This window comes from Sceloporus occidentalis, unplaced genomic scaffold, assembly GCF_023333645.1.
Source record: "Sceloporus occidentalis isolate IW3139 unplaced genomic scaffold, rSceOcc1.0.p SCAF_2, whole genome shotgun sequence".
NCBI classification, from domain to species: Eukaryota; Metazoa; Chordata; class Lepidosauria; order Squamata; family Phrynosomatidae; genus Sceloporus; species Sceloporus occidentalis.
Window position 1 is genome coordinate 171,720,841 of NW_028316982.1, and position 26,280 is coordinate 171,747,120.

The 26,280-nt window shown below is 40.0% G+C and overlaps 1 long non-coding RNA gene across 3 annotated transcripts in view; it reads left to right on the forward strand.

Moving 5' to 3' along the window:
- LOC149319332 (uncharacterized) overlaps positions 1–26,280 on the forward strand; it is a 77,435-nt gene that overhangs the window by 14,286 nt on the left and 36,869 nt on the right. For all 3 annotated transcript variants that reach the window (XR_016280174.1, XR_016280175.1, XR_016280176.1), the window contains exon 4: positions 18,389–18,536. This is a non-coding gene — a long non-coding RNA (uncharacterized LOC149319332). The remainder of the gene's footprint in view (positions 1–18,388; positions 18,537–26,280) is intronic.

Consider the following 26,280-nt stretch of genomic DNA (forward strand, 5'->3'; position numbering starts at 1 on the left):
CAACCACAGCACCTTAATAATTTATGAAGCAGGATTTACCCATGCTTAAGAATGACTGAGTAAGATAGAGTGCTCTGTTTGTAAAACAATGCTGGTAATCCACAAATGAGCAGTTGTAGGAGTACAGGCATATTTCAGTAAACAAAGCCTCTGACAAGGAAGGGCCTTTTTACAAAATATTTTTATTCCTACCTAGCCCCCTTTCCTCTCCTAGTCCTCTATCTAGGTGGTCATTTTTTTTAGCAGGACCAGCATTGGGAGGATGGAGAAGTAATGTTGGAGAAGCCTGGTGTCAGGCTGCAGCAGTGTGTCTACAGTAAACAGTGCAATAAAGTTTGAGCTAGGAAATAATGGAATATTACTCTAGTCAATCCTATTGTAGTTGTTTGTGTTTGCCTACAACAGACAAGGTGTGAACAGTAAAGTAGAGAGACAAAAGGGGGAAAGCAGATAAGCCTAACTTACAAGTAACCTTAGCATGTTTTAAAAAGTATAGATCTGTAAGTTTGGCCATCAAAATGGAAATTGTAAGAAAAATGAAGGCTGGTGAAAGAAAGAAAAATTAATCCCTAAATGCATTTTAGAAGAAGCCTTCAAATGGTTTGAAGAAGATTCAAAATGTTTTTATTTACTTATTGATGGCTTATCTAATATGGTTGTTTTTTTCAAATCCTGTCTCTAGAGCCTTAGCATTAAACCAGTAGGCTCCTGGGCTCAGAATCATCTCCCTCCTCACAAGCCTGCTAGACTGAAAACAGCTTATGTATATTTAAAGGTTGTGTAGAATAGGGAATTTCAGCAGGGTTTGATTCCCTGCTCAGCCATAGAAATTCCCTGAATGACGTTGGGCTAGTCATATACTCTCAGCCTCCAAAACCCCCATGATGACCCTAAACCATGGGGTCACCATAAGTTGGAAAGGATGTGAAGGCGCACAATAGCAAATTGCTTGTTACCTGGTTACATGACAAGCAATAACTGCTAAAATACCTTCCTCTACACAACCGTTAAAGATACAGCAGCCATCTGCAGATTTCACTTTGTGTGTTGTGTGCCTTCAAGTTATTTCCTCTTATGGTGACCCTAAGGCGACCCTATCATGGGGTTTTCTTGGCAAGATTTGTTCAGAAGAGGTTCAGCAACCCTAATTAGACAACCCAATGTCATAATTCACTTGGGGAAATGAGAAGCCTTGTGGCTGATTAGCAGTCCAGAGGTTGAGAGCCACAGTATTAGTCATAGAAGCTGGGGAACCAAAACTGATGGGTATGTGCAGAAGTAGAGTAGCCTAGTTTCTTTCTTTCTTTCTTTCTTTCTTTCTTTCTTAAATACTCTTTATTTCATTTATTCAGTATTAAAAAAGAGAGAAGAATATTCTATATAACAATATGCTTACACAACACTATATAACAACTACATCAAAATAAACAACATACAACAACCGCTAACAAAGAAATAAAAAAGACAAAAAAATCCCAAAAATAAAACCATAGAAAACAAATCAATGTAGACAGTGACACTTGCCATATCTATCACAAAATTTCTAACAAAGTCTAACAACACAAATCTAAAAAGTTGACTTCCTTGTCTTGTGCTTCTTTTCCAAGTATAATCTATCAATATAAAACAAGAACGCTTTCTAAATAACTATCATATCATGTCATGTGTGACTTAACACGTCAGCCGAAATGTCTAAACAATGAAGTACAAATGTTCATTCTACTCCAATTGCATAACTAGGGTTTTTATGTTCTTTTAAGTAACTAATAAAGAGATCCCATTGTTTTTGAAATAGATCCAAAGTACAGTTGGCCCTTCTTATACACAGATTTTTTTATACATGGATTCAAGCCTCCACGGTTTGAAAATGTTCAAAAAGTATACATTTCAAATATTAAACCTTGATTTTCCATTTTTTATAAGGGACACCATTTTGCTGTGTCATTATATTTAATGGGACTTGAGCATCCACAGATTTTGTTATCCACAGGAGATCTTGGAACCAAACCCCAGCGTATAACAAGGGTCCACTGTATTTCCTTGTAATAATTTGGTTAATTTATTCATTTCCATAAATTTGTACATTTTAAAAAGCCATTCTTTTATGTCTGGACAATACTCACTCTTTCACTTTGCTGCAAATAGTATTCTATCAGCTGAAACCATGTATAATACTATCGTTTCATATTTCCTTTTTATAGCCTTATCTGTGATCATATTTAATAGATGAAACTTGGGGGTACAACGGAATTTTGATTTTTAGTATCTCCTGGATCTGTGTATGCATTTGTTTCCAATATTCTCTGGCTTTATCACAATTCCACCAGACATGATAAAAGTATCGTACTTCCTTGTTGCATTTCCAACATAGCCTGGTTTCGAGAACAGGGCAGAGTCTTGGAGTTCCCTTGCAATAGAAATGGTAGCTATGTTTCTCTACTGCTTCATACTGAACTAAGCAGTCTCTAAGCAGTTTACAACGTGTAAGCTAATTGCCCCCCCCCCAAGCTAGATACTCATTTCAGCAACCTTGAATGTCTGTCACAGAGTGGGTGATCAACGTTGTTTCCAGGGGCCATAAAACATTTGCTGAGAGGCTGAGCAGTGCAAAGTGCCAGGGCCACATCACTGAGCTACAGATGTGCCATCTTCCAAAACACTCCAGTCCTACTAGTTATCTCTTGAGGGAGACACACCACCTGAGAACTCAAGTGGAAGAAAACTTTCAGTGACATCCCCATCTCCATTCCTGGGTTTTTCACTTCCACCCCCCTTTTAAACTATCTGTAGAGTCCTTGTGTTAAAATAGTAGGTTCCTATGCTTAGAAAATTCAAATCCCTGCCTTCATCAATACTGCTGAATTAATGCAGTTTGTTTGACACCGCTTTCACTGCCATAGCTTAGTGAAATGGAATTCTGGAATTTGTAGTTCTGTGAGATATTTATCCTCTTTCAGAGATTTCTGGTGTCACAACAAACTACAAGGGACAGGACAATCCCCAGGATTTCCTAGGATGGAGTCGTGACATTTAAAGTAGTGTCAAGCTGCATTAATTCTGCAGGGTGGCAGCAGCCTAAGACTGAAGGTGTAAGATTGGGAAAAGGAGGAGAGATGTCATTTGAGTTCTAGTTTGTACATGTGCACAAAAGGATGACTTTTCTGACCACAGGAATCTAATAGTTTATCACTAAGGCTCTAGAGAAAGTGTTTTTTTTTTAAATTAAAATATTAAAAGGTGGAAAAGCAGGGGGCATTTTTGAAAATTTTGCTCCACTTGAATTCTCAGGGTAATATGTATGTGAAAGAGGGGGGGATTTTTCTGAGTGCAGGGACTAACAGTTTAGTGCTACAACACTAGTGAAAGTTTTAAAAGTTGAAAACACCAAGAGGTATAAGAGTGGGGAAAAGAGGGGATATCTTTGGAAGATTTTTATAGTTTTTTGTGGATTTTTCGGGCTATGTGGCCATGTTCTAGCAGAGTTTCTTCCTGACGTTTCACTAGCATCTGGGGCTGGCATCTTCAGAGAAATAAGCAGTCTCTCTGAAGATGCCAGCCACAGATGCTGGTGAAACAACGTCAGGAAGAAACTCTTCTAGAACATAGCCACATAGCCCGAAAAACACACAAAAAACTATGGATGCTGGCCATGAAAGCCTTCGACTTTACTTTGGAAGATTTCCTTCCAAGATTTTAGACGGAGTTTATAAAAAGGAGGTGTTTGGAGGGGGAAAGGAGGGAAAGAAGGGGGTAAGAGTGTGGACCTGGAACAGGGACACATGGACTAAGAATCCCCCCGCTTCAGCATCCAGCCCCTGTCCTCTTGCTACTGCTGCCCCTCTAATTTCTAAAAAAAAAGATTATCTGGTTGGAAAAGAGACAAGATTTGGTGTGAAATGATATGGTACAAATCAGGACAAATCACTACCTGGACAGATTGCCTATGGAATTAACTCCAGAAAGTCATCTGGGGAGCATCTACACTGTAGAAATTATGCAGTTTGACACCACTTAAATTGCCATGGCTCCATTCTACACAATCCTGGGATTTGTAGTCTTATGAGGCACCAGCATAATATAAATGGTTGTTAAATGACAAATCCCAGGATTCAAAAGGATGGAGCTACAGCACCTAAAGTGATGTCAAACTGCATTATTTCTATAGTGTAGAGACACCCTTGGACACCTGAGTCTTTTTGGCCTTTGTGAACAGTTGGGAGGGGGTGAAATCTGAAAGGGCTGAGCAGATTTTGGAGTGACAGCACCATCCAATGGGGCAGTGGGATGTTGCAGCATACACAACAGAGACTATGCTGGGACAAAACAGAAGGAAAGTGGGAAATCCTGTTGGAGAAAGCCAGGATGAGAAGATTGGTGAGGGGGGGGGGTAGCAAGGGAGGGGCTGCTAGGAAAAGGCAGGATCTTTTTGACTCTGAACATAAAAGAGGAAATTCCTGTGGGAGGAGAAAAGGTGGCAGTGTCAGAAAAACATTCCCTTCAAGCCAGGGAGTATAGAAGCAAAGCTAAGTATGAGGTCAGACAGACTCAGAAGGGCCACTTACAGAGGAAAATTCTCTATTTAAAGAGCTGTCACAGAATGTCTCTCAGGGGATCCTGGTATTTGAAAACATACTTCAGATCCCTGGATTTGAAGGCAAAGGGGAAGAACCAAAAGAAAAGTAGTGGCTTTGATGTTGCCCTTCAACACTGAACATCTGGACAACAGGCTGGTCACTTGGTCTCAGTCTTCCTCACTTGGGTGAGATTTTTGTACAGTACATACTTAATATGCTCATGTACAGGAGCCTTGCCTTATGTGAGGGATCCGTTCTGGACATCCCCTTGCATAAGGTGAATAACGCATATGCTTGAGCCCCATTCAGTATAATGGGGCTTGTGCTTGCGGCAGCGTGCACGTGCACCATTCATTTAATTGCCACATGGCTTACGCATAAACTGGAAACCATGTATGGTGGGCCTGCGTATGGAGTGGATGTACTGTATAAGTCTAGAAACTTTAGTCAAAAAATTGACCTCAAAAACCTGAATCGACTTATCCATGGGTTAATGTAAGTACTGTACTTTAACTCTTATAAAAAAAGGGAACCATCCCTTGGTGAAAGGGATGAGTGTAATGTGTCCTGGAAGCACTGACCCCCCTCTACTCTCTCATCCATCCAGCCTTTAGTGTGAGCATGAACAGTTATGCCTGCTGGAATTCTGTAAGCTCTTTGGCACTGCTTTCCTTTGCTTTCCTTTACATCCCACCTTGAATCCCATTGTGGGAGAAAGGTAGGATATAAATCCTTGAAATAAAATTAAATAAATATTATTTCTTACATGCCTCTAAGTTTTACCCTCAATTTATTCATGGGTCATATCAAATTCATAATTTTGGCCCCCAATACCTATCCTTGACTTAAACATGAGGTTGACTTATAGTCAAGTAGATACGGTATATACATTCCTAAATTTAGAATGCACAGTGGTGCTTTCTAAATTTGAATCTAGACATGTAAATCAACATATGTTGTGTTGCTTATTGTTGGAAACAACAACAAATTAAAGCTGAGCCCTACAGAACTGCATTGTGGTGTGTCTTTATGTTTGTGCTGTGCTGTGCTGAACCAGGGTGTCTGTTGTGACTCTCTATACAGCCGGTGCAATTAACTCTGTAAAGACATCTCTGATCCTGTCAAGAGTGCATGATACCCCCTGTCTAGTACACCCAGTACTTGCTGCTCAGAGACCGATGCCTTTATTGTTCACAGTTAATCCAAAGTCCCTGTATTCTCTAATACACATCTTGTTGCCACTTACAGCCTGTGTTGCTCTGTCAGCTTGGCACTGGTCTGTGATTTAGCATGACAAAATGGTTGGAGCATCCTGATATTTACAATCTAAACATAGCAGCTATTTCCCTTTAATTGTAGAATCACCATGGCTACATTAAACACTAGACACCTCTTGTTATGTTTTAAGTTCCAACTCACTACATCTAACTCAGGAACTATGTATCATGTTCCTTTTTGTGCCATCTTTTTTTTACTGTACAAGCTGGAACCAAACATTGTAGCTGCAGGTCAAAATCAATCAATCAGTCACTCAGTCAGCATTCAAACATTCTTCCTCACTACTGGCCAAGGTGCTGGAGAACACTAATTCATGGGTTTACTACCTTCCTCTGAATTCATTTTGCTGCATATTTAGTTACTGTGTTGGGATATATCCATTTGAACCTCACTGCTGACAGAATGGCTTCCATTCATGGCATGGGGAGAGAACTTGTCTCTATACAATCCCCCAAAAGTTGCTGCAGAGAGCTGACAATCTGGAACAGATGAGAAGGGGATGTCGTGGACAGAAGAGAAAGACCCATTGAAGTCTACTTATGCAACACTGGATTTTTCTGCAAGCATGTAAGTTATTAAGTATGAAAAATGTGAGTTTTTGATTTAAAAAAACACCTCTACAAGCATAGTGATACCATTACTAATTTAATTTGCAAAACCATATGCTGTCCAAGTGAAGCTTAAGACACATTGACAATACAGATTACTGCATCAATCATATGAGTGTCATTAATTCAAGTGGCATTTGGGGTTGTATTTTTTATGGCATTGTTGACAAACTCATCTCTAATATTAAGCTCTCAGTAATCTTCTTAGAGAGCTGCTGATGCAGTAACTCAAAGGAATTTGAAAGCTTTTATCAGGCATTGCCTCCCCCCCACCTCCAAAGAACCTTCATTAATTTTAGTCCCTTACAATATTCATTGCCTGTAGAGACCTGATATCTCTTTCTCCTCTTGGGTATTCATGTAAGTCAATGAGTGTCAAAGGCAACATTGGTAAAACACTAGTAATTTAGACCCTGATACATCACAAGTGTTTCAAACCACAGCAGCAATATTGGATTTGGTCTCAGCGATGTTTCTTTTTAATTAATTGTACATAACCTTCCCCTCTGTAATGATCACTCTTACATCAAAGTAAGTAGACCAAAAAGAAGGGGAAGAGCCTGCTGCAGCAAGCCAATTTGATCTGTACAGAATGACACTCATTTCTACATTCCTTCTAATGGTACAGATGGAAATCGTTTTTTCAATTCTCCAGGGCTGTTGCATCTTTGAACTTTCTGCATGAAATGGTAAAGAATTAAACTGAAACTCATCTTCAGTCCAGGTTATATTAATGAAAAGAGATTTCCCAATACTCCCAACAGAAGTTGGAAAACCTTTTAACCTGACACATATGCCTATGTCAGGTACATAGGCAGGGCTGGCTGAAGATATTTTGCTACCTGACCTGAAGAAGGAAATAATGCTTGCTTTCCACTCACATTCCTGATGGGACCATAGCAGACTGAATCACCAAGTTCTGCCACTTTTTTCTCACAAGCATCTAGTTCACCTTTAGTAATAAGTCAACAGTTCTGCCATGAGTACATGCATGGCCCCACAATATGCCAACATCTTCATGACTAACTTGGAAAATTACTTCCTGAATTCCTGCATCCATAAACCTCTCCTCTACCTGAGGTACATTGTTGATATGTTCATAATTTGGATTCATGGAGAGGACTCACTCAAGACATTCCACCAGAATTTCAACAGCTTTCAACCCACCATTAATCTCAGCCTAAAACTATCAGTAGAATAAACCCACTTTCTGAAAACTACCATAAAGCTGCATAGCAGACATCTAAGCACAACACTCTATCATAAACTCACTGACCACTACACATACTTACTTGTTCCCAGTTTCCACCTTGAATATGTTATCAAATCCATAGGCAATCCCTCCAGTAATCATGTCTGCTCAGACTCTCGTGACAGGGACACCAAACTCATGGAATTACAACAAGCATTCCTCAAGCTATAGTGCCCATCATATGAAGTAAAAAAACAAACAAAAACCCTCACACATTAACAAAGCAAGACCAATCTATTAGAGAAAAGACTTAAGACAGGAAATAACAGAACCCTACTAATGGTCACAAACATCTCCCAGTTGAGACCATTGAGACAGATCATCACTGCACTACAAACTATTTTGGACAATAATGCTATTCTCTCAAAGGCTCTTGATGACAGGCCCTACTTGCCTACAAACAGCCTCCCAATTTCAAACTGTTACTTACTCAAAGGGAGATGAACAACACAGATGGAGAGATGGGTACAAGACCTTGCCACAAACCCAGATGCCAACTCTGCCCACACATATATAGTTGGCCCTTCCCTTATGCGGGGGATCCATTCTGGACCCCGCTGCATAAGGGGAAAACATGTAAACTCAAGCCCCATTAGAACTATTGGGGCTTGTTCCCGCGGTGCATGCCTGGCACCCCATTGCTTCTTCCAGGGCGTGGGAGAAGTCTTTCCAGCACGGCTTCCAGCGTATGACGCAGGTGCACTGTACTCATAAAATGTAATCACAGAACCTAATTACATCACCCACAATATTAAGGGTGCTTTCACTTACCCATCCTCAATGTAATATATGCCATTCTCTGTCAACAATGCCCTTCAGCACTCTACACTGGATGAACAGGCCAGTCTCTGTGCCAGAGGATAAATTGACATAAATCAGGGATTAAGAATGGGAATACACAAAAGCCTGTTGCAGAACACTTCAATCTTTCTCGGCATTCCATTGCTGACATCAGAACAGCTGTCATTGAATAAATAAATAATTTTAAAAATCTACAAAGGAAAATTAGAAAGAGAAACAACTGGACTTGGATATATCCACAAACTCCAATGCATCAACAGAGGCAATGACTTTGTCACTCAAAGCACCCTCAAACTGGATTATTTCTGCCATGTGTTTTGGACCTAAGTCTACAAAAGCTTAAGCTACAGTTTCTTTTGCTTGGTTAGTCTCAAAGGTTCTACAAGATCCCTTTGCATACTGATACTCTAGACAAACATGGCTATGTCTCTGCATTCTTCCAATCACCTAAGTCAAGGTACATATTTCATGAAGTCAGCTTGCTATGCCCTCATCTGAGGGAACGTTTTCAGAGATGGTCCCAGACACACCAGGAACAGATGGCACTGAGCAGCAGGCCACTTCTGAAAATCCTCATCATTTGGCAAGAGGGTGGTCGACTCTCCTTCTGAAAAGCCAGGGATCCCAATTCCTGAGTCAGAAGAGGAAGCAGAAACTTTTCCAACCTCAAATGTACAGTAAATGACAAAGTTTAGAGTGTCTATCTGCAACAGTATTAGGGCCTCCTTCAGAGCAGGGGTCTTATAAATAAGAAGGGCCTCTGTGGAGACAACAGACAGATTAGAACCTTGGCACTAATCAATGAAAGTGAAAGGTGGAGTCTGCTTCCAGGAGTGGGTATATAAGAGGGAGGAGCAGGTTTGAAAGCGATGGATGTTTATTGTATCCTGAGGCTAGGTTAGGCTGATGTGAGTGGCGCTTAGAAAGGGTTTTAGGTACTCTAGAAAGGGACAAAGAGCGTCCTTAATTAAATTGTGGTAGTGTCCTGTGGGAGACATAGTGTTTGGTGACCAGTGGAGTCACAGGTAACCAGAAGGGTTAAAAGATACAAAAGCTTAATAAAGGTTATGTGAGAACTTAAATCTGTAAGGAAACATATATAAAGCTATAGAGCTATAGAGAAACTATTACAAAAACAAGCTAAAGAAACTATTAAACTGTATAACTAATAAAGTATTTATACACTGTATCCATTGTGAACACCACCCACTAAAAGAGATACTGTATTCAACCCAACTTGTAAATAAATTTATTACTTTCTTTCAACAAGCAGCTGTCTGAAGTGATTTCAGAAACAAGTTAAAAGCACTACCAATATTGAAAAAAGTCTTTTAAGTTTGGGACACATTAGATAGTAGGTGTGTGGCTGTTAAAAAATAGTTGGTGCCAAGTTGGGGGAAAAATTGAAACACAGAGCGCTAGCATCTAAGGAGAGTTACAGTGCAGGAGACACTGAAGAGAGTCCTGGGTTCAAGTCTTGCAGTGAAGAATTGGTGGGATAGTGGACATCATCTTCACATAATTGGTGGCAGTAGTGGCACACATTAAAAAGGAGTGAAAAATTTAAAGAAACTGGCAGTGCCATGTTGTTGCTGTCACAGCGTCTTCCTGGGGACATGCCATGCTGAAGTGCTTTCAGCTGAGCCTTTGGGGGCTCAGGCAGCTAAGCTGCAAAAGCTTCAGTTTCAGGCTGGAAGAGCTGCTGGAAACAACATTTCTATCTCATTTTGGATCTTGTCAATGGTCTTTAGACTCTCAGGCACTGGACATGGATTGTGTTTGAGTCTAATCTTGAACTGTACTCTCTTCTGCCCCACTCAGGCTCTAACTGGACTTAGCAGTTTGAATTTTTGATTGCTCCTTGGCTCTGGCTCTAGATCACCATCACAGAATCATAGAGTTGGAAGAGACCTCAAGGGCCATCCAGTCCAACCCCCTGCCATGCAGGAAATCCAAATCAAAGCATCCCCGACAGATGGCTATCCAGCCTCTGTTTAAAGACCTTCAAGGAGGGAGATTCCACTACACTCCGAGGGAGTGTGTTCCATTGTCAAACAGCCCTTACTGTCAGGAAGTCTCTGGAGCAGCAGAAAACAAGTTTGCTCCCTCCTCAATATGACATCCCATCAAATACTCCTGCTTACTTGGCCATCACACTGGCCCTTGATTTTGCCTTTGGGTTTACTATTCTTATGCTGGTCACTCTTGGCATAGTCATGCCCATCTTAGACTTCTGCCTGTTGAGGTCTTGCAGTGGAGCTTGCCACACCCAGAGCAGGACTTGACCATGTTATTTTGGGATGTGAAACAGAAAATCCTACAATGACAGTTCCCTAACCACATCAATAAAAATACAGTAATAAAAAAATTAATAACCAATAATTTGCTGTCCTTTCTTAACACTCAGCAAGTGCTTCCTGAGGCACTTGCTTCACTCTGCTTTGTGACAGGGCTGATTCTCTAAATAAGGGATTCTTCAAAAAGAGGATATGAGGAACGAGATTCTAACAAAACCCCATGTGGCCCTTCCATTCTTCTCAGCCTATTCTTAACTTAACATAATTTTTTATTTCAATAGATTTTCACAGAGCCCAATATGCTCCATATGAAACTGTGACATAAAATCTGTCACATTTTTGTACCATCCCCAAAATGATATGTTTCAGCTTCCAGACATGCTTCCAACTCTCTTTTGCGAAATAAAAGCAAAATGAATATAATTTTGAAGCCAACTGTTACATGGTGGAAAGTTTACTGCAGATTCACATAACAATCTATGGCTTCTCTATCTCTTTTGCAGTTGATCAATCTGATTCTGATTGGGAAAATCCTCTCCACACCACAGGAGGAGAAGAGGTTTACTATTCTCTCCCCAGTACTAATTTAAGTGGTAAGCATTCCTCTTCATGTGATTACCTCCCTTTCATGGAAAAAGATAATTAATAGTAGATTTAGGAAAGAAAGAAAGAAAGAAAGAAAGAAAGAAAGAAAGAAAGAAAGAGAAAATGTCAGGAGTACTGAATCTCTCCTCCCTGGTGTGCCATTATCAATTAAAAATAAAATAAAAACTAGCCTCTCCCAAAAGCAGAGGAAAACATACCTGCTAGTGATGTCTTCAATGTTTTTAACCTCTGAGCTCCTAAGAAACTTGCCATACTCCAGAAATAAACCTGTTTGGCAGCACTTTAACTGTCACGACTCATCCTGTGGAATCCTGGGATTTGTAAGTTGGTGAGGTATTTGTCAGAGAGCTCTTGGTGCTTCACCAAACTACAAACCCCAGGATTCTGTAGGATAATAATAAATAATAATAAGTAAAATATTTATATCCTGCCTCTTCCATTTGGGAATCAAGGCGGGTAACAACAGAGTTTATGATACACAATATAATAACAATAAAACCCACAAAACCCTGACCCAACCCTCCCTCCCAAACTATAATATTAACATAAAACATGATTAACACATATAACAATACAACACTACAAGATTATTCTACAATCCGCGAATGATGAAGAGATATAGTAAAGAAGGACAGATGGAATCGGTTCTGGGCAGTTATCACTCAGGGAAGGCCTGCCGGAAGAGAAAGGTTTTGTTGCTTTTTAAAAAGCCTCCAATGAGGATAACTGGCGATAGGGTCATGGTGGTTAAAGTGATGCCAAACTGCTTTATTTCTGCAGTGTGGCTATACCATTCTTTTGCAGCACAACAATTACTTTTCAGTTACTTTTGCAATTATGGGATATGCTGAATTAAATGATGGAGGAGAAACACTAGATGGTTCAAGTGCTGGCTCAGGCTGTTGCCTCATTCCCTGTTGTAAGTGTTGAGGTGACAACAAAATGGATGGGAGGAAAGCAGCACAAATTTTAGCAACTAAATTACTTTTGCAAAAGCAGAAAGTAAAAAGAAACCCTTTAAAATGCACTTATAACTTACTACTTTGGTGTCTGGGAACTATAATTAGTTGGAACTAATTACTTTTAAAACTAACTCAAGGCAAGCCACAATAGGGTCACTGTTTTGCACCATTGGGCAGTTTAACTTGATTGTGATGCTTTTGTATAGTGGCAACAAACTAAAGGTTGACTCACAGGTTGCAGATATGATATGGGAGTATCTTCCATGTTGTTGATAATTCCAATCTATTTCAGAAATGTCTCTGAACAGAATTCATGTGGGTTAGAGGACGTGCATATGTCTTACCTCTAAGAAGCATGGAAAGGAACTATTGCATTTGTCTCTGACCTGCACAGTCCTAGTTTACAGTGGTTGTATGTGGCATCCAGACTATGCAAACAGCTCTTCCCTCTCTACTTTGGTGATTTATAGACAAGATCTAAATGCAGACCTTTGAAAGCTAATAAGTATTCCCTCTTTCCATGATTTCTGTATATTAAACTTTCATAGCTGGGTTTTAACAAGGGCCCCCTCTGATGGCTGAAATATTTTAGAGCTTGTTCAATAAGGGATGGTGTTATGTTTCCACAATAAACATGTTTTCCCCCCAAAAGCAACAGATTATTACTAATGCTTTAAATTGTGTTCCGTGTATTACAACAGCCAACTTACCAAATGGGAGTTATAATTCTTAGAAAGGAAATAATCTGTGAATTTTATGTGTGATTTAGCTTCAAGAAATGCAATGTGAAATAAAACTTGCAAAGGGAAATAAAGCTGTCCTCAAGCACTGCTTTGCTCAAAGCCAAGGAACTTTAAAGTTTGATGAAGCCCCTTTTCCTCTCAGCTGATGTGTTTTTCTTACTTGTCTAGCCAATGGCCACCAACTAACTGGTATGAAAATCATATATGAAAAGCAGGTTAATTAGAAAATGGAAATAAAATGGTTTCATTGCTGCAGCTTGTTAGGGTACAATGCTATCTATGTATACATACATGGGAGCAACTCTCACTGAATCTAGTGCAGACTTATCTTCTTTGTAAACATGCTTTGGATTAGGCTGCAGAACTATAAGAACAGTCATACTTCCTGAATCTATGGAGGTGTGTGAGTGCTTCTGTCTATTATCACTGAACCTCTAAAAGAGAAGTGTAGAAATGTTTAGCACATGAACCTTGGAAATGGTTCTAAAGAGAGTGTGTCTTATTCATGAAACCTCCCAATTTAGAACAGTTGCAGTTAATACATGGAGGGAGTGGATAACTGTTTTTATTGGATACTATTTTCCTTTCTTTTGTCTCTTGAATTAGAAATTTATTCATTTTGTTTACACCTGAGGTAACCTTTAATGCTAGTGTAAGTATATCAATGCCTTAGTTATTTACTGAAGAATCTCTGTTGGGATATTTGTGTATTTGGGATCCTCAGCACCTAGATACTCATATGAAAACAAGTCCATAGCTACCAAACACATAAAGAACCTGGCCAACATGTGTGGTCTCAGAGCTACCCCATATCTAGGAACTGTCTCAGCCTACATGCAGCTGACTTAGTAAAGGGAGCCTATTGTACATGTTTAGAATTTATAAGTCACCATAAACTAGATGGTTCTCTGGGAGGCCAGAGCTCCTGCATTTTGAGTAATGCATTCTGAAACAACACCCTTCAGACTGAGCCAGTCATGTCTTGGGTGGAACATGTTCCTGGCGTGCTCATCACTGTTAATGAGTTAAGCCCATATTTTCCCACTGGCTTTTTCATGTGTTTAGTAATAAGGACCTAAACAAAAATGTAATGCTTGCTATCTATGGGAACCATGCAGCCCTCCCCATGTTGTTGGACTACAACTCTCATCATTACTCACCATTGACTATGCTGTTTAGGACTGCTTGAAGTTGCAGTCCAACAACATCTAGAGGGCCACATGCTCTCCACTCCTTCTCTTTATTACCTATACCCGAATCTTAAATTTTATTTCAGATACACTGGAGAAGAAATGCTACTAGATAGTCATTTCAAAAGGTTCCTGGGGACAGAACTCTTCATGGATTATCACTTAATCTAAAAGAAAGAAAAACCTGAAAGAGAAACAGCCTGAGTCTGACTGATGTACTTTGTTGTGGAAAGTGTGCTGTGCAGAATAACATTTGGGCCAATCGAAGTACAACTAATCTATGCAATTTTTAAAAGGCAGATTTTGAGATATATTACTGCACCTGATAAATGTGGGGAGCAGCACACTATAAAGCAGTGATACATTCATAAATGATAACTCGTACAGTTTTGGTTTTGGTATTGATAAATTCATAAATGATAGCTCAAACTCTGCATTTGGAGAATGCAGAGAGGAGATCACTTCTGTCAAATAAAATGTACACCTGGTTTGATGTGTAGGCATAGAGGTGAGGTCTCTTTTCACACTTAGGGTAGCAGGAAGGAAAATACTTCCTCTGACATCTGACAGACTGAAAATTATGTTTAATTATGCAACTTTTGCTTGGTCTTCTGCTCTGTATCTTGGTTTGAGCCGTTTAGAATATTCTCTCTCTCTCTCCAGTTGCTAGTTGTTTCTCGGTCTCCTTTCACCACTGCATAGCTTGGGTGAAACAGGCATGATTCTCCAACCTTGCCTCTTTAGACTGAGGTACTTAAGGTCCTTGCAACTTGTCAGATAATCTGGATTCTATGTGGGGTCAACTTTACCAACTTCTGATCACATGAGTGCCCAAGTCATGATGATGGTTAAACCAGACAGGCCCAAATTAACATCAACACTCACTTTAGCATCTTCAAGTATAAGAATTTCAGGATGTTTACATGGGAAATGAGCATGGTCTTTTGTACTATTTAAGCTATTTACTATATGTAGATATAGATATACAAACATATACATTGCCCTTCAGGGAGAAAAAGAGACGTGGAATTATGAAATTTGCCCTATCTAAATGTCTACATCTTTTATATATGTGGTGAAATGATGAATGTCCAAGTTGCAAGTTTACAGCACATCACATACCTACAGACCTATAGTATGTGTGGGCAACTGTAACCCTCTGGATCCTCCACATATGGAAAGGGCAGACTGTATATTAAGATTTAAAAAGGGATGAAAAGAGGTGGCTGGGACAAATTTGTTTTATCTCTCTTGATGCAACCAAGGAGCTTATCAGATGAACTTTAAAACCGGCTCAAGCTGGACACGGGATGGAGGTGGGGATTATTGCATGCTAAATTGCCACCTAATCACCGCCCGCCATCAGCCTGGGTCCCAGCTATGGTCCGTCAGCACTTTTTTGAAGCCAGAATGATTCCAACTTTGAAAAAGTGCTGGTGGAGTGTGGCTGGGGCCCAAGTTGGACCCGAGCTGGTGGTGATTAGGCAGCGATTTAGCATGTGATAATCCCTGCCTCTATCCTGCATCCCGGCTGCAGCCTGGAATGCTTGAGCTGGTTTTAATGTTCATCTGATAAGTTCTCAAGTTTATTAATTTCAGATGGCCAACTTGTATTAACACAATGTTTTCTCTATAGGCAATGTTATGCTCTTCCTAATTTTGGCAAGTTTAATTCTGACATGGTGGTCCTAATTAATACACTTCCCAGAAGAGTTCAAGCATTTGTTGGAAATCTACTGTCTATAAAGTCAAGCAACCACAGAGTATATAGTAGATATATTTCAATGTCACAGATCTTGTACAGCACAATATTAACCTAAGTCTGTTCAATTTTAATACATTCCAATTTAAGATGCAGAAAAATCTGATCTAGTGCAGTTGCATTCTCAACAGATATTTGGATTGCTTGATTAAATATGTTAAAGCAATAAGATGCTCAAAGCAGAGCATATAATAGAAAATGCTTTCCCTATAAATTATTATCCAAATTTGCAACTGCAATCCCATTATTCCAAATATGTGTTTTCCTTTAGTCAGATTTAGTTGGCAATGCCATGCTACTCCTAGACAAAAATAGGAGCAAACTCCTTGAGAAAAAACATCACACTTGGATTGCTTGAGTATAGATAAATTGATTGGTCAATAACAATATGCAAATTAATTAATATTTTAAAAACTCCTCTAATGGCTTGCAGCAGAGGCTATTTGTATTTCATCTTTATAAACATATTGTAAGTGGTGAAGTCAGCTGTCAAATTTGAAATGAATTTACAGTACGTTTTCAGATAGATAAACCAGCGTTGGTGAGGCTTCTAAGATTTAATCAAATGAATTCTTATGGTAATACAAACTATTGACTTCAAGTGTGGCACCATAATAAATACACTGAGCTGACCATTTTACCTAGATTGCAAATTTATGCCACTCTATTTCCATAAACCTTATTTGGATAGACCATTGTCAGTGTTTACTTGACATATGCTCATCAACTGTGACTGCCTTCAAAATAAATGTAATTAGTAAAATTCAAGGACATAGCTGTGTTAGTCTGGTTCAAGATGCAAAGAGATATTGTAGCACCTTTGAGACTGAGAGGAAAAAGGGAAAAAACTAATGTAGGTTTTCATATATTTTTATAGCTTTCTTCTAACATGCCTACAGTTTCTGCTGCTGCGAGAATCTATGTGCCGAGAACCTTGCAAGAGTATTTTAAATACTATTTTTGAGTCAGAACCAATTCTAGACTATTCCTTTTGTAAACTTGTATTTGTATTTACTGATTAAATTATATCTAATTGTATTAGGTCAAATGAGGCCTGTAAGCATTTCTGTCCCACTAATTCTAACAGGACTTTAACAATGTGTAAGACTGAACTGGACCATGGAATTTGTATTCTTTGCACCTATAATACAGTGCAATTAACCACGCTGGCCAAGAACCTAACTCAAAGATATACACAGATATAGTTACAAATGTAACCTACATATTGTCTCCAGATGTGACTTTCCAGACCAACTTTAATCACCAGCAGCCACACTGAGTGACAGAGGTCTGTTCTACTGGTAATCGAGGTGCAGCAGGATAATGCTTCCCTCCCGCCAGTGATCTGCAGTGCAACAAAGAGCTGTGACAAGAGACCCATTTCTGATTGTTACACTGTAGAGGCTACTAGGAAGGGGCTGGAAGCATCAACCTGTTGCATTATAATTGTCAACAGAACAGACCTCTGTCATTCAGTGTGACCACTGGCTGTTGAGGTGGAGGGGCATTTGTGACAGAGACAATATTGCCATGATTATAAACCTGAATACCAAACATCACAAATATGTAAGTCTAGCTCAGTGATTCCCAAACTTTAATTCTCCAGGTATTTTGGGTTTCAGCTTCCAGAAGCCCCAGCCAATTTGGCCAACACTCTGGAATTCTGGGACCTGCAGTCTAAAACATCTGGAAGACAAAAAAAAATTGAGAATCACTGGTTTAGTTTATGCATTTGTAAATGGCCAACAGGTTGCCAGCCATCTTTGAAAAAAAAGTATGATTTAATTTTTAGATTAGGTCACTGAGAACTCAAATCCAGTATGGAGTAAAAGGAAGGAAGGGGGAGAATTTTATATATCCATATTATTAATCTCACCTAATACAGATTTCCTGAACTAATATGCAGATTGGAAATTAGTATACTTGGGATTATAAATTATTGGAATTATGTGATATGATTCTCAGTTGTAAAATTACTTACATTTTACTGTTTATTTCTACATCAATTATAACTATCATTTGGAGGTGGAGATATTCTGACCTGTTTTCCAATATGATATAAATGTCACTCTTGCTCTGTCCTGCACGTGTGTTGGCTGGTTGTGTAGTTTCACCCATTTCATCACTCACTGGGAAGTTATCTTTCCCTCTTGCCTACAAATTTTATGTGGATTTTCTGTGTTCGTGGACATATAACACTGCTGGTCTGCTAACAAAAGACAAGAATGTGTCTGTCTTTATGTCCAGATGCCCCTGTCTATGTGTCCCCTTAAGTCCTCACAACCCTTAACACTAGGTATCTATCTTAAAACTAGGTATCTGACTGACAAATGCCCATCATACTCAACTGTGAAGAAATGGTATGACAACATTCAGTGTGGAGATTTTGAGACTGAAGATGCAGCAAGGTCTTGGAGGCCTTCAACTGTGTCAATTTCTGAGTGTGTTCATGACCTGATTTTGGTAAGTAGGTGAATATCACACCAGAGATATACCAGGAATGCATTGGGTTTATCATTCATGATCAGTTGGCTATGCAGAAGATATCAGCTTCTGGGTCTCAAAATGTTTGAATGCTGACAAGAAACCAAGTTGAATGGATACCTCTAGGTTGATTTTGCTACATTTTGAGTGATCTAGCAATTTGGAGTGACTGGTCACTGTTGATGAAACGTGTTTATATCACTATGATCCAGAGACCAAACACAGTCCTTGCAATGGTGGGACTTGGGTTCTCCACAGCCAAAGAAAAGCAAGACTCAAAGGTCAGCAAGAAAAACAAAGCCCTCCGGCTTCTACTTTAGATGTAACCTGTGACTGGTTATTGTTTCCACCTGAAAAAAAACATAAAGAGCCTGAAGTGTTACAACTGTAGCTTGTATGAGACATAATTAAATTCAGACAACATGTTTTCACTATCACAGGAAGGCTCCTGACAGGCACATGTTTAATCCATGAATTCAGATTGTCATTTTCTGCTATCAGGTTCCCAGGTTTATTCGGATTTCTCAAGCATTTCACCTTTAGTGAGATCTTAGGTAGCACCTGGACTTCAGAAACAACACTGTGCAACAATGTTTTAACTGCCATGGCTCAATGCTATGGAATCTTGGGATTTGTAATTTGTTGTGGCACTGATACTGCTACATATCTAGCAAAACTACAAATCCCAGGATTCCATAGTATTGAGCCATGGCAATTAAAGTGGTGTCATACTGAATTTTTTTTGCAGCGTGGATGGGTCCTTCAATCCAGTGCTCACAATGACTCTTGATAGGCAGCATGAAAGCACTGTAAGTTTATGTTGCATGATGCATTTATCTTTGGGTGGTGAACATAGAGACAGATCATAGTTTTTGAGAATGTTGAAGAAGGTGTCATTATTGATTTTTTTTGTCCTGTTGTCCCTGCACTAGTTATAGAAGTTTTAGGATCTTTACAATTTGCTAGGGAGCAAAAACATTCAGGTGTATTTTTGAAGATAGATAGGTAGATAGATAAATTCATTCAGTAGTGCAAATCTGCACAAAGATTTTCCATTTAACAAAGGGGGCAGGACAAGGGCTAGAAAAGAACACCACAAGATTGTGGTCTGGGCATAACACAGAAAAATCTTCTGTTTCTTCAGTGTGGTGAGTCATGTTGCAGGAGGAAATTAGCAAGTGAACCACAAAACAGTAGAAGAAAAAAAAGAAGATGCACATATAAGCAACGGTGACATTTTAACCAATAATATGTCACTTTTAAGTAAGATATTATTGCTCTTTAATTCTGCTACCATTTATTTATTATTTCTGTAAATCATTAGACGTGTAATGAGCTCTAACAATTGCTGTAGGACACAGTATACATTTATAGCAGTTTGATGCTACTTAAAACTGTCATGGCTACATTCTATATAATTCTTGGATTGTAGTTTGGTGCAGTATAAATAATTCTTTGCTAAAGAAATCTAAAGCTCCCATATAAATATCTTTTACTTTGGTACTGGGACTCTGACAGAATTCTAACTACCTCACCACTTTATAAATTCCAGGATTTCCTAGGATGAAAACACAATTAAAGTGGTATCAAACTGTTATTAACTACAGTTACGATGACTAGGATAAATGGATTTAAATGTAGGAAGCCTAGGTTTAAATCCAAGTTTGGCTGAGCCAGCTCACAGGACTGCTGGTATTTTCAGGTCTGGAACCACATGTTCGTAGGCCCACAAGATGGTTCTCCTCATGGGTGCTTGACTGGCACTGTTTTTCATCTTCACCCCTGTTGGGCATTTTATATTGGGAAATCTAATATGGCAGCAGCCACCTACCAGTGGCCTGAGCCAAGGATTGGTTCTGCCACCATACTAAGGAAAAATGCCAGAATAAAATCAAGAAATGGGAGGTAAATGGTGCTGAAAGCAGGGGACAGCTACTGTCGCCATGGCTCTTAATAATGCCAAGGGCTACAGGGGGATTGGGTCCAGGGAGAAGAGGGATAAATGGCTAAGGTGGTATCTACATAGGCAATAGCAATAGCATTTACATTTCTATACTGCTTCATACTGAACTTAGTAGTCTCCAAGCAGTTTTACAATGGATAAGCTAATTGCCCCCAACAAGCTGGGTACTCATTTTAGTGACCCACAGAAGGATGCAAGTCTGAGTCAACACTGGAGCCCTGGGATGGAACTCTCAATCTTGTGGCTGCAATATTGGCTGGAGTACTGGCATTTAACCACTGCACCATCAGGGCTCCTTTGGCCAGGATAGTCCAGTAGCAGTCTAGAGTGTTCTGGCTCCAGAGATGCCCCAGCCCTTTGTCTGATGCTGAGCGGCTGTTTGGATGCACTTACCACTGTGCTGCCTGACATGTCACTCGCTCTGAGGTTAATAATAATAATAATTTGTTTTATTTATATACCGCTATTCCAAAGATCATAGCGGTGAACAGCAAGTAAGCTAATTAGCAAGTAAGCTAATTTGCCCCCAACAGTCTGGGTACTCATTTTAGCGACCTCGGAAGGATGTAAGCCTGAGTCGAGCTTGGGCCCTTTTGCTGGTCTTGAACTCGCAACCTTGTGGTTTTGAGTGAATGGCTGCAGTACAGGCATTTAACCACTGCGCCACCAGGGCTCCACCAGGTTAGAACAAGATGTCCAGTCTCAATCACATGGATGGGTGCCTTGTTCTGAACTCAGGGTGGGTGATACACAGCAGCGGCAGTCACCCAGCATCAGAATGAAGAGCTCTGAATCTCCTAGGAAGATGCAGAGGAAAGAGTGAGTTTTTAAAATCTGTTATAAGGTGTGTGGGTGGGTGGGTGTATACACACACGCACACACACACACACACACCAGGCTTGGTGCTGAACAGGCTGGATGTTGCCTCAGTGTTTTTGTGCCAGCCTTGTGGATAGGGCCCTGCATCAACTAGACTGCCCACCAAGAGGATGGAGGGGGAAGCCGTTTTATTTGGCCCATGAAGATGGGACTTGAGAGAATTGGCAGGATTAGCAGTGTAACCTTTTAGGCCACCAGCAAGTGCCCAGTTGTGCCATTTTCTGATGTTGTCCCTAGAGATTTTTTTAGAAGGCTAAAGCACTTTTGCTGAACTCCTTCAAGAAAGATGGGATACAAATCATTTATGGCCAATTCTATTGATGAGTGGCAATGCTTGTCTCGTAATTCATCTCCATGTTCTCTCCTTTTGTTCTTTACCACTTTATTACTCTACATTTCTTTTATCATTGTTTCATGATTTTCCTGCAACTTTATGCCCACCACCTCTTCTGGTAATAGGTTATGTACCATTTCAAAAGAACGCCTCTGAGGTTACGCACATAATCTATCATTTGTTCCGCCTCAGCCTACGCTGCATTGAGCAAGGCCAGCATATTTGGAAAGGTCCATAGTATAATGGATTAGATAGACGCAAAGATTACAAATGAAGAAAGGAATGCAGAGGGAAGATCAGCAGTTTTGTGTCCTTCCCTTATTAATATTCCATGACAACCTTTAATCTCAGGTTGGTTTTCCATAAATTCTCACATTTCCCCACTGCCGAGGCTGCAGAATTTTGCAAATCTCAAAGAGAAAGCAGACTCTCTTTAAAGCAAGGGTTATTTGTTCGTTTCTCCCTCCCTGCTCCAAGCTTTCTCATGATTTTAAACTGGATACTTAATTAAGATTAGAGGTATCAGTATTAACTAAACTTTGGAGAAGGGGGTTGGCTTGTTTTTTACTTCATTTAAAGGTGATGCATTCTAGCCTGGCTGCCTCTGGAAAGCATTCAGAAACTTTGAGTGGTTGAAAGCACGGTGGCCAGTTTAAGGCACTCTCTGCTTGTTCTTATCAATTTATTTGGTTTATATCCCAGCTTTCTCTCAGTTATGGAATCCAAAGTGGCTTCTAATGTAGGTTAAAACAAGATAGCTAAAATGCTATGTGGTACAAAGAGTTTAAAATGCACTAAATAATCAATCCCTTCATAACATTAATATTCAAACATTAATTTAAAAGAATTAAAAGACCATAAAGCACATCTTTAAAAGATTCCCACTGCACATCCTTTTACTCCAAGTAGAGACCCTATCGCATGGGGTTAAAACCCCGGCTTACCTTTCCTGAATTCAGTGCTAATTTGGGAGGCAGCTGAGTTCTATCACCCAGAAATTGCCACCGAATCACTGCCTGGGTCCCCCGAATCATAGTTTTGCCTGTTTCTTCTTCTGAAATACAGTATAGCTTACCTGGTATCCATTGGTGGTCTCCCATCCGAGTATTAACCAAGGCTGACCCTGCTTAGAGTCCAAGTTCAGAGAGCATCTGGTGCCTTCAAGATATTTAGGCTCTAAGAAGGTCTAAAAGCAGAGAGGGGCCAACTGAGCTTCCCTCAGGAAGGAGTTCCATAGACTAGAGACAGGCAGTGAGAAGGCTCTCTCCTGTGTCCTCAGCAGACAGTGCTGTACTGTTGATCATATTTCCACTACTGAAAGACCTTTCCTGGCTTTTAGTAAATTTCTAGGGCTGTTTTTGACCTATAAAACCCCACATGCCCTAGGATTATGTAGTGTGTTTGAAAGACTGTTTACTTTTGGGTTGCCAGTTCAGTATCATGCCAGGTCCTGAGGCTTCTGGGCAAAAACCTGAGACTTATAGACAGCTTCTAATGATGCCATAAAGCATTGTACATAAGTAGCAACCACAGTTGCTCACAACATGTCATTCACACACAGACATACAGTTAAAGAGGGAGACTATATTTTCCTGCTTGCAAATTGAGACAGAAACCTTTTAAAAAATCTAAAAAAAGTGAGGCTATTTCCAGATAAAGGTGAAAGGAAGGGCCGATTCCTTATCATTTTTTTTAGAGAGATGTGATAAAGAAAATTTAATCTAGGCTATTTGCTTCTAGGCAGAAAGTGAATGTAGAGTGGAGGTTGAGCTCTAGCACCACAATGTCTGGGAGGAAGCTAACTAAATGCATACATTTTATGGAAAGTATTGGAACAAGTTGCAGGCACAAATAAATTAAGCTTTGAATTTTTTGTGAGATGCTGCTCTACTAATTGAGGTGAAGATTTTCACACATCCCTTTCCACTTACCTAGAGATCAGTCCAGCAAAACTGGAGAATCTGTACTCTTGTTTCCTGCCTAAATATGAGCCATGAAAACCAGAGCCTTGGGGCCAAGCCCTGAAATCCGGCAACCCTAGTGGCTGAAGTAATGAAAACATCAGATTGAGCCCTTGCTTTGAGCCAAGGGAAGGACATGAACAGCAGTGTACAGTCTCTGTTTTAGTCATTGATTATGGACCATGCATCACATACATATTTCTCCCTTCTTAAAATTTATTAGTAATCCTAAATCAAAGAACTCTCTGGGTGACCTACAGTAAAAACACACATAAAGTTCAAAATGCACATAAATCAAATCAAAAGCAGCACAATAAAACCATCAGTTAAAAGCAGCAATCAATTCATAGCAGCAGAGGCTAAAATGACAGGTAATACAATGAAATCTAAATATAACACCGAGATAAAACTACTTAAAAACCCAGTGTGGCCATGGAAATATACAAAGATTAGAAAGGCCTGAAAGACTGGAAAGGTCCTTGCCTAAATGATAATAGACAGCAAGTGAATCTCACCAGGGTAAAGCTACAATGGAAAAGACTTGGTCCTGAGCAACCATATAACCAGCCTCAATAGGAAAGCCTTTGACTTTGAGGTTCAGGTAGGAATATATAGAAAGAACTCCTTCAGTTACCATGGTCCCACATTGTGAAGGGCTTCTTGGTTTAATGCTAGCATTTTGAATTAGAGCCAATAACTATGCCAGTAAACATGGCACAATGCTAGCACAATACAACCATAATGGCCTGTTCTAATAAGTAGCTCAGCTATCGTTCATTCTTACTTTTTTAACTAATTGAAATTTCTGAGTCATCTTCAAGGGCATCCCTGTGTACAATGCATTTTGTTGTTGCTGTGTGCTTTCAAGGCATTTCTGACATATGGCGAGCCTAAGGCAACCCTATTATGCATTATAAAAACCTAAAAGGGGGAATTACAAAGCATGGATTATTGAAGCCAAATAGGGTTGTAGGTAGATGGATTCCTTATAGCTTCTAGCAATAAATATGGGTTTACAAACTAGGAATGTAGCTTCATTAGGGCAGATCTGAACAACTTTGGTCTCATCTACATTGCAAAAATAATGCAATTTGATAACACTTTAGCTTCCATGATTCTGTGCTATGTAATTCAGGGATTTGTAGTTTGATGTGGCACCAGAGCTCTCTGACAGACAAGGCCAAAAATCTCACAAAAACAAATCCCAGGGTTCCATGGCACTGAGCCATGGCAGTTAATTGCATTATTTCTGCCATGCAGATCAGTCCTTTGAGGGATCCAAGGGTGTGACTAGGCAGACTTGATTCCCAGCAGCCAAATCATGGTTTGGGCAGGCTGTAGGGGAGGGGCTGCTGTTGGAGGAGTGGCTTCTTAGGGGAGGAGTCAGTCAGTCAGTCAGTCAGTCAGCGTGAAGCAGTCAGTGAAGTGACAGTCAGAGTCAGAGAGAGAGGAATTTATCACACGGGAGGAATTTCTCTTAATTTCAAATGAAAAGAAAGTGAGGCCAGAATGCATTCACATGAATCCGCTAGTTCAGCAAATTTACGTGAATTCGAATTGTGTTTGGGCTGACTTCCCATTGCCTGAAAATAGCTTGCCATTGCCCGAAATTGCATGTGGTAGTCTATCACGCAATAACGTGAAACCCCATGATTGCATTTGGATTGACTTCCCATTGCCCAAAATTGAGTGTGGTAGTCTATCATGCAATAACATGAAACCCCATGATTGCGTTCAGATTGCCATTGGATTTATATGTCCAATTTCCCTTGTCTGATAAACTCCAGAGTGAGGTGAAGAGAGATGAGGCTTAACTGAGGTTTCAGTGCAGAGTCTCTTGGTGGAATTTAGAGTCTTTTTAAGAGTAAAGAGTTATTTAGATGAGGAGATTAGTTTAGAAGCAGAAGGGAGCAGTTTAAGAAGGGAGCAGTTCATCGCTTGTCTTATTAATTTGGCTTACCTCTCCCAGTTTAAATTTCAATTTGGGCTGCATCCTGATCTAATCAGAAGGTTTTTGCCATTGAATTTGCTGCCCGAATACAGCCCAGGTTCATCTCTGCTTCCAAGAATGCTCCATGCAGTTCTTTTCAAATCTAGGCTTAAGAAAATAGTTGCTAGGGTGCTCCTGGAAGCAGGGATGCACCCAGGATGTATTTGGGTGGCAAAAACCTTCTGATAAGATCAGGATACAGCCCACACTGAAATTTAAACCAGGAGAGGTAAGCCGAATGAATAACCCAAGTGATAAGCTCCTAAATTTCAGAAGAGTGAAGTGGGAAAAGAAACTGAATAGAGAAGTACAATGGGACCTTGGTATCCGTGGACTTGCTATCCATGGATTTGAGCATCTGCAGATGGCAAGCCTGCACTGTTCTCAAAGGTGGCACATGTACGCAGCTACACCACCATTGGAGACAGTGGGGCAAGGCCTCCCTCCCTCTTTACTTTCTTCTTTCCCCTGTGAGGCTTCTGCCCTAGGCTTAGCTTTAGGGGTAGAGGCTGAAGCCCTGTCAGCCGCAGGAAGCCAGTGCCAGCACAGGGGCTTGGGGTGCTGGCCATGGGAGCAGAGGCTCCAAGACCCAAGCC